The sequence below is a fragment of the Paramormyrops kingsleyae genome, chromosome 14 (genome assembly GCF_048594095.1).
Source record: "Paramormyrops kingsleyae isolate MSU_618 chromosome 14, PKINGS_0.4, whole genome shotgun sequence".
NCBI lineage: Eukaryota > Metazoa > Chordata > Actinopteri > Osteoglossiformes > Mormyridae > Paramormyrops > Paramormyrops kingsleyae.
The window spans coordinates 18,237,782-18,249,678 of record NC_132810.1 but is presented as its reverse complement, the minus strand read 5'-3'; the positions used below and the strand labels follow the sequence as shown (position 1 = coordinate 18,249,678).

General features: G+C 38.3%; 1 protein-coding gene across 1 annotated transcript in view; it reads right to left on the bottom strand.

Moving 5' to 3' along the window:
- Nucleotides 1-2,903: 2,903 nt before the first annotated feature.
- The window catches only part of kiz (kizuna centrosomal protein), a 54,431-nt gene continuing 45,437 nt past the window's right edge, over nucleotides 2,904-11,897 (bottom strand). The window contains exons 14-17 of the transcript XR_011982396.1: nucleotides 8,868-8,974; nucleotides 6,310-6,433; nucleotides 6,063-6,147; nucleotides 2,904-3,230 (exon numbers count right to left, since the gene is read on the bottom strand). The gene's annotated coding sequence lies outside the window, so the exon portion shown is untranslated. The remainder of the gene's footprint in view (nucleotides 3,231-6,062; nucleotides 6,148-6,309; nucleotides 6,434-8,867; nucleotides 8,975-11,897) is intronic.

Genomic DNA, 11,897 nt, shown 5'->3' with positions numbered 1-11,897 from the left:
GATCTGGTTTACATGTATTATAATTGTTACGGGATTATTTTGTTTTGTTTTCTTTCTTTTGTAAGTTAAAACACGTGAAGCCTGTATATGTTTCAAACCAATTGAACGTTAACAATAAATCACTTCAAGTGCAAGCTATTTCTGAGGAATTAATTTTTTATAAGGATCTAGAGTTGGAGTGCGTTTTCATTATAATATGATTGAGAACAAATTGGATTGAACGCAAGGTCGATTGGCATATTCAGCGCTATCCACGCGCCAATGGCGACGAACTAGAAATGACGAGCGCTACTGGAATGCATTAATTTTCAAATACAGTTATATTCCAAAAGTAATCTTCAAGTACATTTAAAAGAATGATATTAAACAAATTATAAATAAATTAAATAAAAACAAATGAACAATTTGGCCGTTATATGGCAGGAATAAAATGTATGCAAAATATGTGCTCTTTCCTCGACATTTTGAGTATATATTTCTTTTCAATTATCAAGCACATTAGCTGTTAGTTTTAAATATAATACCTAACCTATTTATTTTGCCAAACAACATTTATGCGTGATTTCATTATACACTGGTCGTGTTTATGAAAGTATTTCAAAGTGAAGTGGTGCCCGGGTGAAAGAAGAATCACAAGTTCGTAAGTTATTTTTAAAATTAAAAAATGCTACATGCATAATTTAAGTATTAATGGGGAAACATATTTTCTCTGCAAACGTAATCTATTCATTGAGAATTTAAGGTTATTAAATAAGAATATTATTTAATTTGAATTATCATAATTATTTTGATTAATCCTTAACTTGTTGATTACCATTGATAAATCAACATAGGTAAATTATCTTTCATACAATTGTTTCGTGTCATATTTTCATTTTATTATTTATTATTATTGTATTGTCATATTGTACTTTGGTGAAAGGAAAGTTTTTTTCCCCTCAAATAATATGCCTAATTAGGTTGCATAATTCACCTGAAAAGGTTTATATTTAAAATGTCAGTTCTTACTTTTACGCGCCTTACACAGTATTTGTAGAAATATTTTGCTAGGGATGTAGACGTTCCTGTTAGTAAAAATGTTTTCAAGTTCTAAAAGTTACCACACTAAATATTCTGCGTGTTGCCAACAAAACCGATATTTTTATGTAAATTGTAAATAAGGTGGAAATAGCTTAATGAATGTATTAATTAACTTGTTACATTCGTTTCATTGTCTTTTATATTTAGTTGTCCCCTTTTTCATGTGGAGGAGTCCAGACCAACGGCGATCTGGTCCTTTATAGCGAACCGATGTATGTTTCTGTCGAACTGGTTTTTGTTGCTCTGTTTATGCTTGCAGATATTGGCCTAACTGGGCTATTTTAACGCAGATACATAAAGATGAAATACGACGAGATTTCATTCTCATATGTAAATTATACAATGTTACAGTAAACTCAGACAAGCGTTAGATACCGGTGGCTGTTGGAGTACGGTAAAATCCTGGTCAAGGGGTTGCTTGTGTACGCTTCAGATGCAGTAGAAATTGTATCCACGACTTCAGAAAAAAAGTATAAAATTTAGCAGGGATAATCGTTTCATTTATTTATTTGTTTTGCTTACGATGTTGTGCGTAGTTTTTTCAGACACGTTTTACTTCATTTTTTTCTCACAAAATTCGAAGTTTTAGAATTCTGGGCTCATTTCAAAAGCGCAATTTAAACAGATAGGACGGGGTGTGCTGTCATGGTCAGAATTCCAAGTCAAAGCAATTAGATTTTTTTGCATGTGCCTATGTTAACCTGCCAAAATAAAAAATATTCAATACAAATCTTTGCAAGAGCTAGGGGGGGACTATATATCTTAAATATGCGGTAAGGAATTTGAATCAAAATCCCGTAATAATATATAGATTTCTAATTTACAACGGGTTTGATTTAGTAGTATCATGAAGCACTGTACAGTAAATAGGCCAATGTGTAGTTATGAAAAGTGGATAAAATCAAGGTCAGTTAAACAGTGATGATGAGACGGATAACCGAACAGCTGCGACTTGTAAGTGACTTGTATTTTTTACAGGTACAGTTAAAATCTGTCAGTGAGAAGAACAACTTAATATGTATTTAAATGAATACAATCCAAAGGACAAAATCTTTAACTTCAAATCGTACGGCCTGCGGCGCGGGGAATCCATGTCCGAAATCCTGTCCCTGAAAGACATGAATCAGCTAGTGATTTTAGACCATCGCGGCACATCAGAAAATAAATCAGCCTTCCTGCATTATTTTTTACAGCCATCGACTTCAATGGCGATAAGCGTTTACTGCATGCTCTACAATTTAGATGCAGAAGAGCCAATTTAAAAGTGGCTGAAAAATTTGACCCCTCTTTAGGATAATTTATTAGGAGGGTGGCATAAATCGACAACCGCTGTCACGCAAACTTAATTCTTTTTTATGCACCGTTAGAAAACACCGGTGTGATATTTGGATACTGCTCCCTTTGAGGCTATTGAAACTAAAGATCTCTCTTTAAAAATCCAGCCTCCTCGACAGGTCCCATTTCAGAGTTTATATATGAAAATATGATGTTATTCGTAATGTATAATTATGTCACATGTTCCTCGTTTGTCCAATTTTGAAAATGCTCTCCAGAAACAAGGCAGAGATAGTGGACGCGTAAGTGAACGTGATCACCCCACTCAGAAAAAATCCGTTAAAACACATCTAGACTCTAGAACCTTTGAGAAGTTACCATAACTCGTAAGTCCAATCAAATCTCTTAAAGGGTTACAATGTTTTTCAGATTTTAATTAATACATGCGTTAATTTACTTTATTAAAATTCAACATAAAAAGTTGCATGTAAAATATATTCATTCTCTGCGTTGCGGCTTAGAAATATGGGATATGAGGTCTTCTTTGTAAAATTACCTGTTGCAGAGAATTTCGGCAACCTCAACATAGCGCCGTTGGTAGCTGTTTGTTTGTTTTCGTTGTTGTAGCCGAGTTTGTTAGCCACTGTTTCTTAACTGGTTGATGGGATTGTTATTGTTCATACCTGGATTTGTCAGCCATCGTCAATAGCTGCGTTCACCATCCACGTTCATATTTCTTAGCGACTGTGGCTCAATTTCATAGATACTTTTGGATGGTGTGGCTAATTAGCCACTGTTGCTAACTTTGCTTGCTAGCCTGGTAGCCATGGATGGGGGATAGGTAGGTCTGCTAAAGCTCTGGTCCCCAAGACAGCCTGAAAAACCAGAGAAAGCATTCGTTAGCACAGGTCTCAAAAACAGGTGCTGTCGGACAATAGTGCATTTAAACGGTTTACCGGTGCATTTTAGGGAGACTAACATCTGTACACTTCAAGACAAGATACACTCTGGCAGGCCTGATCTATGCAGATCCTAAATCCGAATAAAGTTAACGGTCATAAAAATAGTTATTTAGGAAAAGGGGAAGGTTTCTCAATACCATGTCGAAGAAAATGTCTGAACTGAAGCTGAAAGATTTTGGGACATTATTGAAAGTAGTCTATTCTTTCCCATTAATTGCAGGTTACAAATGAATTCTTACCATCAGGCAATTGGAATCTAGGTTAGCAGCCTTGTCTGGATTTTCCCATCCTTTATTCCGCTTAATATGTCAGAAGGTCTGATCACAGAGAAACCTTTTCAAGTTCTATTGATGCGGTTTTCAATTGACCGTGGTGACCTAGCAACACACAAGTACTAATTGGCATACGCTGGCTGACATTGGAAGTATAGTTTTTATGGAGGCGAAACTCAAGAAACTCATTTTCCAAACATTGTAAATTTTGTAAAAAGGAAAAACAGTTTTTACATCCACATTCCTGCCCATATAAAGCAATGAAACAATTTATACAAATCCCATTTCATTCGCTTTATTGCAAATATGAGGTTAAAGAAACTAGTTTATAAAATATCTGCACTCATGCCTTCGCAAAAGCAAGATAATTCTGAAGCATGATTATACAGCAAACATATACGTGTCAACGTACATTTTACAGACATTTGCAAAATAATACCCTTGTATTTGTAAATAGTTTGTCATGCATGTGTACATAACTCATTATTGACCTGGTTGAGTGACTGAAATCAGTAAAAATGTTAACAGCAAATCTGCCAGAAGCTTCCAGATAATCATAGTTATTGACTGGAGTGGGACAGAAAGGAATCAGTCACAGAGGGTCTCCCCAAAGACGACACTGGCTACACACATGCTCCTTCCTAACCTGCGATTAAAAAAAGGTGCTGTGTACATTCCACATTCTCCCCCACTCCCCTCCACCCACCCCCCCCCCCCCCCCCCGCACATCCACTCACTGCCTTTTTTTGTGAAATGCCAGACAAGAAAACTCCCTCAAACTCACAACATGTATAGTGATTAAAAGACCAACCCTGCCTCTCTGTACGAATAGGAAAGATGCTGTGAGAGATTTTAATTAGTTTAATTAGATAGATAGATAGATAGATAGATTGGACAATTGCGTGAATGCATAAACCTGGATTATTGAGACACGCCATCGTGAAGCATTCAGATACGCAGAGGTAATGCAGCACTCGATTTATGTAGTTCTGGGAAAGCCATTGGCTCCTGAGATCAAAGGAGCCCCAGGAAGCAGAAACTTTTCTAATTCTGGTCAATTTAAACTGGAAAAATAGATGACAAATAATCATCCTCCGACAGAATGAAAACATTTCAAGGGGGTCACAGGACTCAGAAAGCAATTCCCACCCTAATAGATTTCCATGAAATTAAATAACTGCAGCCATGTTGTAAACCTTGCCTTTGGTTCCAAGATATTGCTGCCGCACACCAGCAATATCACCCTTTCCGGGGCTTAAACTGTGTAATTCTGCAACTTGCCATGAATACCATTTCAGCAATATGCGGCGTTTATAAAAAAAAAAAAACGAGTTACCTTTATGAAGTCCATTCTATTCCTCTGGCACAGAAAGACAAGGGGGACCATCCCTGATTAGGGAACCAGGTCACATCCCCACTAAGGCTTGCGGTTGCTGAGCGGTGGGGTCCGTAATCCCCCCCTTCAGGTTCCTTTTGCATTTAATTCAGTTTGGTCATAAGTAGTTAAAGAAACTGTTTTCAGTTGCCACTAATAACTACTGACCTAATGTGACACAGGCCCACAATAGGTTTGTCAAGCCTGAAAAGTTGGACCAAAGAAGCTGATTAGGACTTCAAGAGGTTTGAACCAGGAATCAATGGCTGGCTTGTACCAACGCCGTGGCGGCAGTGTGGAAATGGTAATACCAGAACATGATTAGTTATGCCTCATTAAGTTCTGTGCAACCCCTTAAGGGAAATTTGTTTAGCCTGTGCAAAATCTAATGAAGATTTAAGCCCTCTGTGTGAAATAGTATGGTTTATAAAATGCTAAAAAGCTAACAGGGAAATTAAATATACTGAAAATATGTTATACAGTTTGTGCTATATTCCCAAAATGGATTTCTGCGAATATCTCAGAATTGTTTGCTGTTTATATCTTTAGTAAAGTCAGCATTGCAGTGATATTATTACAAAAATGGTTTTCATGAATCAACAAGCGAAGCAGGAATATCTGCGGAAATTGAAAATGTCGCAGGTGAAAATAATTTCTGAAATGAAACAAATATTTTCTCACAGCTTTTGTAATTGATACGTAAACAAACATCGGGACTGTTTCAATGTATCACCATCACAATTTTAACTGCGTATTAAGATGAATACAAAGCAAAACAAAATCTACAGGATAAGTGACTATAATGTTTTGACATTATAAACAAATCAAGATTAAATAAATAAATATATATATATAACACAGCTTTGAGTTTCCATGTATAACAAAATTGAAAAGGACTATTACAATTTTTTTAAAGTAGCTAATTGTGATTATTAAAGGGTTAATTGTAATTGTGAAGCTGAACAGAAACAGAAGAACAAAGCAGACACTCAAGGCGAAGTCTACTGGACATAACTCCCCATGACCACTTACGCTCCCCCAAGCTGGTCTGCTGTATGCTCCTAGCATACCTGCTAAGCTAGCAGAAGAGCTGCTCACCTGTAAACACCCTCTCCGGACAGCAATGGCTGATGTGCTCGGTTCAGGGTAGAGGTCCAGTCATAAATTGCGGCATTGAGGGAACCTAACACAGAATGAGGAAAAAATTAAGCACCCCCCACCACCAAAAATAAAGAAAAATACACTGTGATGCATAAAATGAAATTTTTCATATTTGTTTATTTTTTTTCCTCTATACTGAAAAATCACGACTCTCAAATAAAAATCCAGAAAGCATCTTTCTTACCTTGAATACTACTTTCCCGAAGGGGTTCATTGAGGAGAATTCAGTCAGTATGGCGTCTGTTTTAATATTTCACTATATTTTTCTTAGCTCTTGATTATGTGTGTTTTTCTTACAAATCATGCCACTAAAAAACAAACAAACAAACAAACAAAGAAAAACAAAAAACCGATTTTGCCAAATGTTTTTGTGCCAGAGCTTGGTGACTCAGGAAATGCACACGCCCAGTAACACACGTCCTCAACATGAAAACATTCCCGGCACCGCCGCTGTCAGCTCCGGGGTTCAACCGTAAATGCCAAGTGCTTGACGGTGGTAAAACCCCGGGCAGGAGTCCACCTCTGCCATTCCGTGGTGCAGGCAGGTCCAGCAGAATAGCACTGCTGTGAAATATGCTTTGGGGCAGCAAAGATCAAACCCTCAATCCACTCAAAGCCCATCCACTTACGGACCACAGGCACAGATGCACAACCTCGGCCGCTTATTTAAGGGGCTGGATCGCGACCGAAGTTGCTAATTCAAAACACTGAAAATCTCTCCCTGTGTGTAGCTACCAATGGCGGGAAGCTAGCGCGGGCACCAGTGTTATTAATAATTATTACTAATAATTCTGCACCCAAGGGTTACAAAACAACATTGTAAATCCCAACCTAATGTCTGAGCCCGACTTGGTGGACGGCTTTCCCAGGAATATGACAAACATCCCTCTGAAATTTGATTGTTGGGTGTCCTCATTACGAGAAAACTAAGAAAGTTAAGTCCGTGTCACTATACCGATGCTTCAGATCACATAAGGATTTTCCAAGCACAAGTGCACTGTGTGCTGAGACGGCGTCTCCCCTCAATGGGCTTCATTGTCGGCCAGCTGAAGTATTCTGCTCTCCTCCCTCCACGGCCTACACAAAGCTGCACTTTTTAACTAGCGAACAGCTCCTTCCCAATCCGCCGTTGCCAAGGCGATGGCCAGCTGCGAGTCTGGGGCATGTTTGTTTATAGGGGCTGGTTTGGTGAGTGGCTCAAACGAAGGGGTGGGGTGGAGGGGGGGGTTTGTGGGCCGATTGTGTGTATATCGTGGGGGGGGGGGTGTATACCTTTACGACGACACAACTTTATCATTAAAAGATGACAACAAAATGCGAAAAATTCAGGATTTTCTGTTATAATCTAGTAAAAACAAAAATATAAATGCAGTCTCTGAAATATTAGCCTGTCCATGAATTTCAAACTGTAAATATCAAACTCAGGCCCAAAGACAAGGTGAAGCAGTGAAACATGTTGATGGTAAGTGATTAGAAATGAATTAATAAGTATATTTTGTTTTGACTAGGTTGAAATATGAGTCACTGGACACAGGCAAGGCGGACGGGCCTTCCGACCTGTAGACACACTCCCAGCCGCTTGTCACGTAGACTGACAAAACAAACGTTTGGCGGCTGGGGATTAGCCTGATAAATTAGCCTGATAAGCATGGTGCAGCGAAAGGGGGCCCGTCATCCTTTGACATTTTTTATAAATTCGTCATCTTTAATAATGTTAGCTAGGGATGCAGGGGAGTACTTAAACTCCTTGAAGAGATGGAAGGCCAAAAGCAAAGATGGACCACCCACTTTCTCCCCAATTATCGTCTGGCACCAACCTGTATCTCAGGCATGACACTCTGAGCAGCCCTAATTAGATGCCTGTTTGTCTCCTTAATAAACTTCCAGACTGTAGGTAATAATCAATGGACTGTGGTCCCCATGTCTGCGTACAAACGGGATTACAACGCAAATCCCCCGATACAACAGACAGTTGTAGCCACTCATCTCAAAAGGCTGGCTATTTAAAAATATGGTCGACAATACCCACCCCCACCGCCCCACAGTTAAACAAGGCTTTGTTTGCTGATGCTGCTGCTGTAAAAAAGAGAGTAATAATCAGAATGAAGACAACTATGTATATTCCCAATGATCTAAATTTATACAGCATATGTATTGATCTAAATATAGATATAGACTGAGATCTAGATATAGATATATAACTAGAGTACATATGTGTGTGTGTGTGTCTATATATATATATATATATATATATATATATATATATATATATATATATATATATATATATATATAGTGTGAATGTGAATAAAATGCATCCTCATGGCCCCATAAATTAATCCATATTTAAATCTTAAATAATAGATTTTCAGGGGTGATCGCAATAAGACAGACAATAAGAACATGTTAATTGAACAATTAAAGCAAACCAACAATGGGAACAATGGGCTGTTTTCGAGATGCTGGGCCGCTGTCCTTTAAACAGGCTGAAGTGTTTGTTTGGCCTGATTTAAACAGCTGGTAGGAGAATCGATGCCATGCAAGCAAGGGACAGGGGGCTTTGACTCCTCTCGGTAGGGGTTGGCGTTGCAGTGAAAGGGGAAGTTAACTTAGTTTAAACACTCTCGCCAATCCACCACACCCAATCAAAGCAACCCGGGAGTGGGGGGGGGGGGGGGGGGGTGCTTTTGTCAGCTACGCTGTCCGCCATTCTCTGTGAGGCCGGGCCAAACATTTCATTACCTCCCAGGCTGGCTGTAGAAAGCAGCACTCTGATTGGTCGATGTGACAGGCGAGTCAGGGTTGGAGTCCATACCTCCAGACATCCTCATTCCTGCTCTCTGCTGAGCCTGACATGTGCAAAGCATCCATTAGTCACCACTAACTAAGGATGCAGCGTTAATCAAGATACATGGTTTCACAAACATCCAAAAAGGGGGGCAGAAGGGGAAAATACTTTTCAACTAATACAAAAACCACATTCTTGACATGTGACGTTGTTTACATCGAGATCACCTATATGACAAATTTCAGCTGGATTTTTAAAATATTTTTGACATAACTACAAAACTTTGCATGCAGTCAATTACTTTTGTAATAAAAATATATTTATTTACAGATACTGAAATATATAATATAGAATGGTATTTAGAGAGATTTAGAGAGGGTTTCTTTAAGTAGTGAAGCTAAATTAATATGGCATCAGCATCTGAAGAGACTGAGAATTCAGTGCAGTACTTATTTCAGATTTATATTACCTTACATATACATTTCTCTTCTGAGGCAAAACATTTGCTTCCTCTGAACTTAATAAAAAAATCAATTAAAGTATTACTCTACATTTAATTACTTTCCTCATGCCAGAATTAATTACCAAAAACATTAAGAAATCTCACAAAACAGAAATACAGCTCGTCTTAAATGCACATGAATCTGACAAAGTCAATTATGTTTATTAAGAAAAAAATATCAGTATCCAATTATTTTTTTCACTACGTCCCTCTTTAACTGGAGTATAATCATTTTAATCATTAAAAAAATGTGCATAACGCATATTCATTTCTCAGAAATAAATCCCAGAAAATGTAACATTTATATGTATCCATTTTCTATACTTGCTCGTCTTATTCAGGGCCGTGGGGGGGTCTGGAACCTATCCAGGAAGCTATGGGTGCAAGGCAGGGAACAACCCAGGATGGGGCACCGACCCATCACAGGGCACACTCACACACACACTCGCACACCATTCACACCTACGGGCAATTTGGTAACTCCAATTCACATAAGCATGTTTTTGGACTGTGGGGGGAAACTGGAGTACCCAGAGGAAACCCCATAATGACACGGGGAAAACATGCAAACTCCACACTCATGGAGCCACGGTGGAGAGGTATAAGGCAACAGTGCCAACGACTGCGCCACCATATAGAAATTAATACATCACTCATCTAACGGCTAATCTACTTTATCTGTATGTATGGCTACTGGAAATAAGAGCAATCATAGCATTTCATTTTGGATGAAAAATTAACACTGTATTATACAATATATTCCAGCGCAGTATAATAATTTAAGAATAATATAAATTTAAATTTCACAAATAAAAGGGGCTGTGAGGTGGAATTCATGTTGTAGTTGTTACTTTCAGGATGTATATTTTCACTATGGATTCAAGCTGTTTTGTTTCCTATAAAGGAGTCTCTTAAAATACAGCACAGCAGGGATGCGAAAATAGATGGATAGGAGCAGGTGACAAAAATTGTACAGGCAGAAATTCCAGTACCTCTGAGCAATATAAGAGTCTGTTCATACATAATAACATGATGATGCTATAGAAGCAGGCCACTTTGACTGCAGTGGGTTCCCTGTAAAATTGTGTAGGGGAAAAATGAGGGCAGCAGTTCTTACAATATGAAATGGCATCGCTACAGATTATCACCTAGAGTGTAGCATCCTCGTAAAAATTCAAGTTACTGTTCCATTTATTCCTGAGGAGGGAGAGAGCTTAGTCACATGAGATAAGATAGCTAGCAATTCATAGAAACCTGCTGCTTTTTGGTATGAAATTTCTACGTTTTTCATAGAGGGAAGGAACAGCAGATAAGATTTTGATAAAACAGTTGGTCTCTGAGTTAACTCAGTTTCTCAACTGTAGATATAGCAAGTATTTGTTTTGTGGAAAGGAGACGTTTAAGATCAAATAAAAAACAGCAAGGGAGCCGTCATTGAAATTGTGGTCTAGATGGTGCCATGACCTGAAAAATAATGACCTAAAAAAACATTGTGTATAATTCTGATAACGTACAAATGCATAGATTATGCAATAAAATTTGAGGATACAGGACATGAGAGAGGAAAATCTGGGCCCATGCCAAATGACATAAAGAATTAAAGGGTTGTGTAACATGATTTTGTTCCGACCTAGAGCTGCCCGCACTAAGAGTGCCCCTAGTGGAGAAAGCGGAGATATAAGAAACTGAACATTGCCACCTATTGTTAAGCTTGAGCAGATAGATCTGGCACTTTTACTGCACACTGCATGAAGCTTAAAGTGTTCCATAAATTCCATTACTGAAACATGAGTCTAGTCCAGGCAATCTGTGCATAATATCAGAAATCGTGGGGGAGTTGAATGTATCAGCTCAGCTTTAGAAAAAGGCATCTAATGTGGCCACTAATTTGCAGACAGACTGAAAACTGCGGCTGCCGCTTCACTCACACGTCTTTATAAATGTCCTACTTTACAGCTTTTCTAAGTCTTTTTTTTTTTTTATTAGAACCAGTCTGGTGGTGTTAATTGCCAATGCACAAACACTCACAAATTAGAGGGAATAAAAAAAAAAAACAGAGCTTTGTTGCACAAATTAGTCTGAAGTGATCATTCAGATAAGAACCTGTACTTTGTAACAAAAGCTAATTTTACACGTGGTAATCACAACCCACCATGAATGGGAAAATGATGAAAAAATCTCTGTTTTAAGAATATTATTCCTGCTAAACTATGGCACAAGCTCCTTCTCGAAACCATAACCAAAATTGCATTGCAGCACTGACTAAATATTTGTCAAGATGAATGGGAAGTACACACAAGTGCATTTGGCATTTCACAAACAGTCTGATAAAGTGCCCTGCTTCTGACAAAATGGCAGGTTCTCCGCCTGATACCAGTTACAGGGTCTCTGCGGCCAAAATCGCAGATAGGCGCTTGGTTTATGTTAATTCTCTTCTTCAGTGCCTAAATGAGGTATCTGACATTTGCTTCACAAAGGGTAG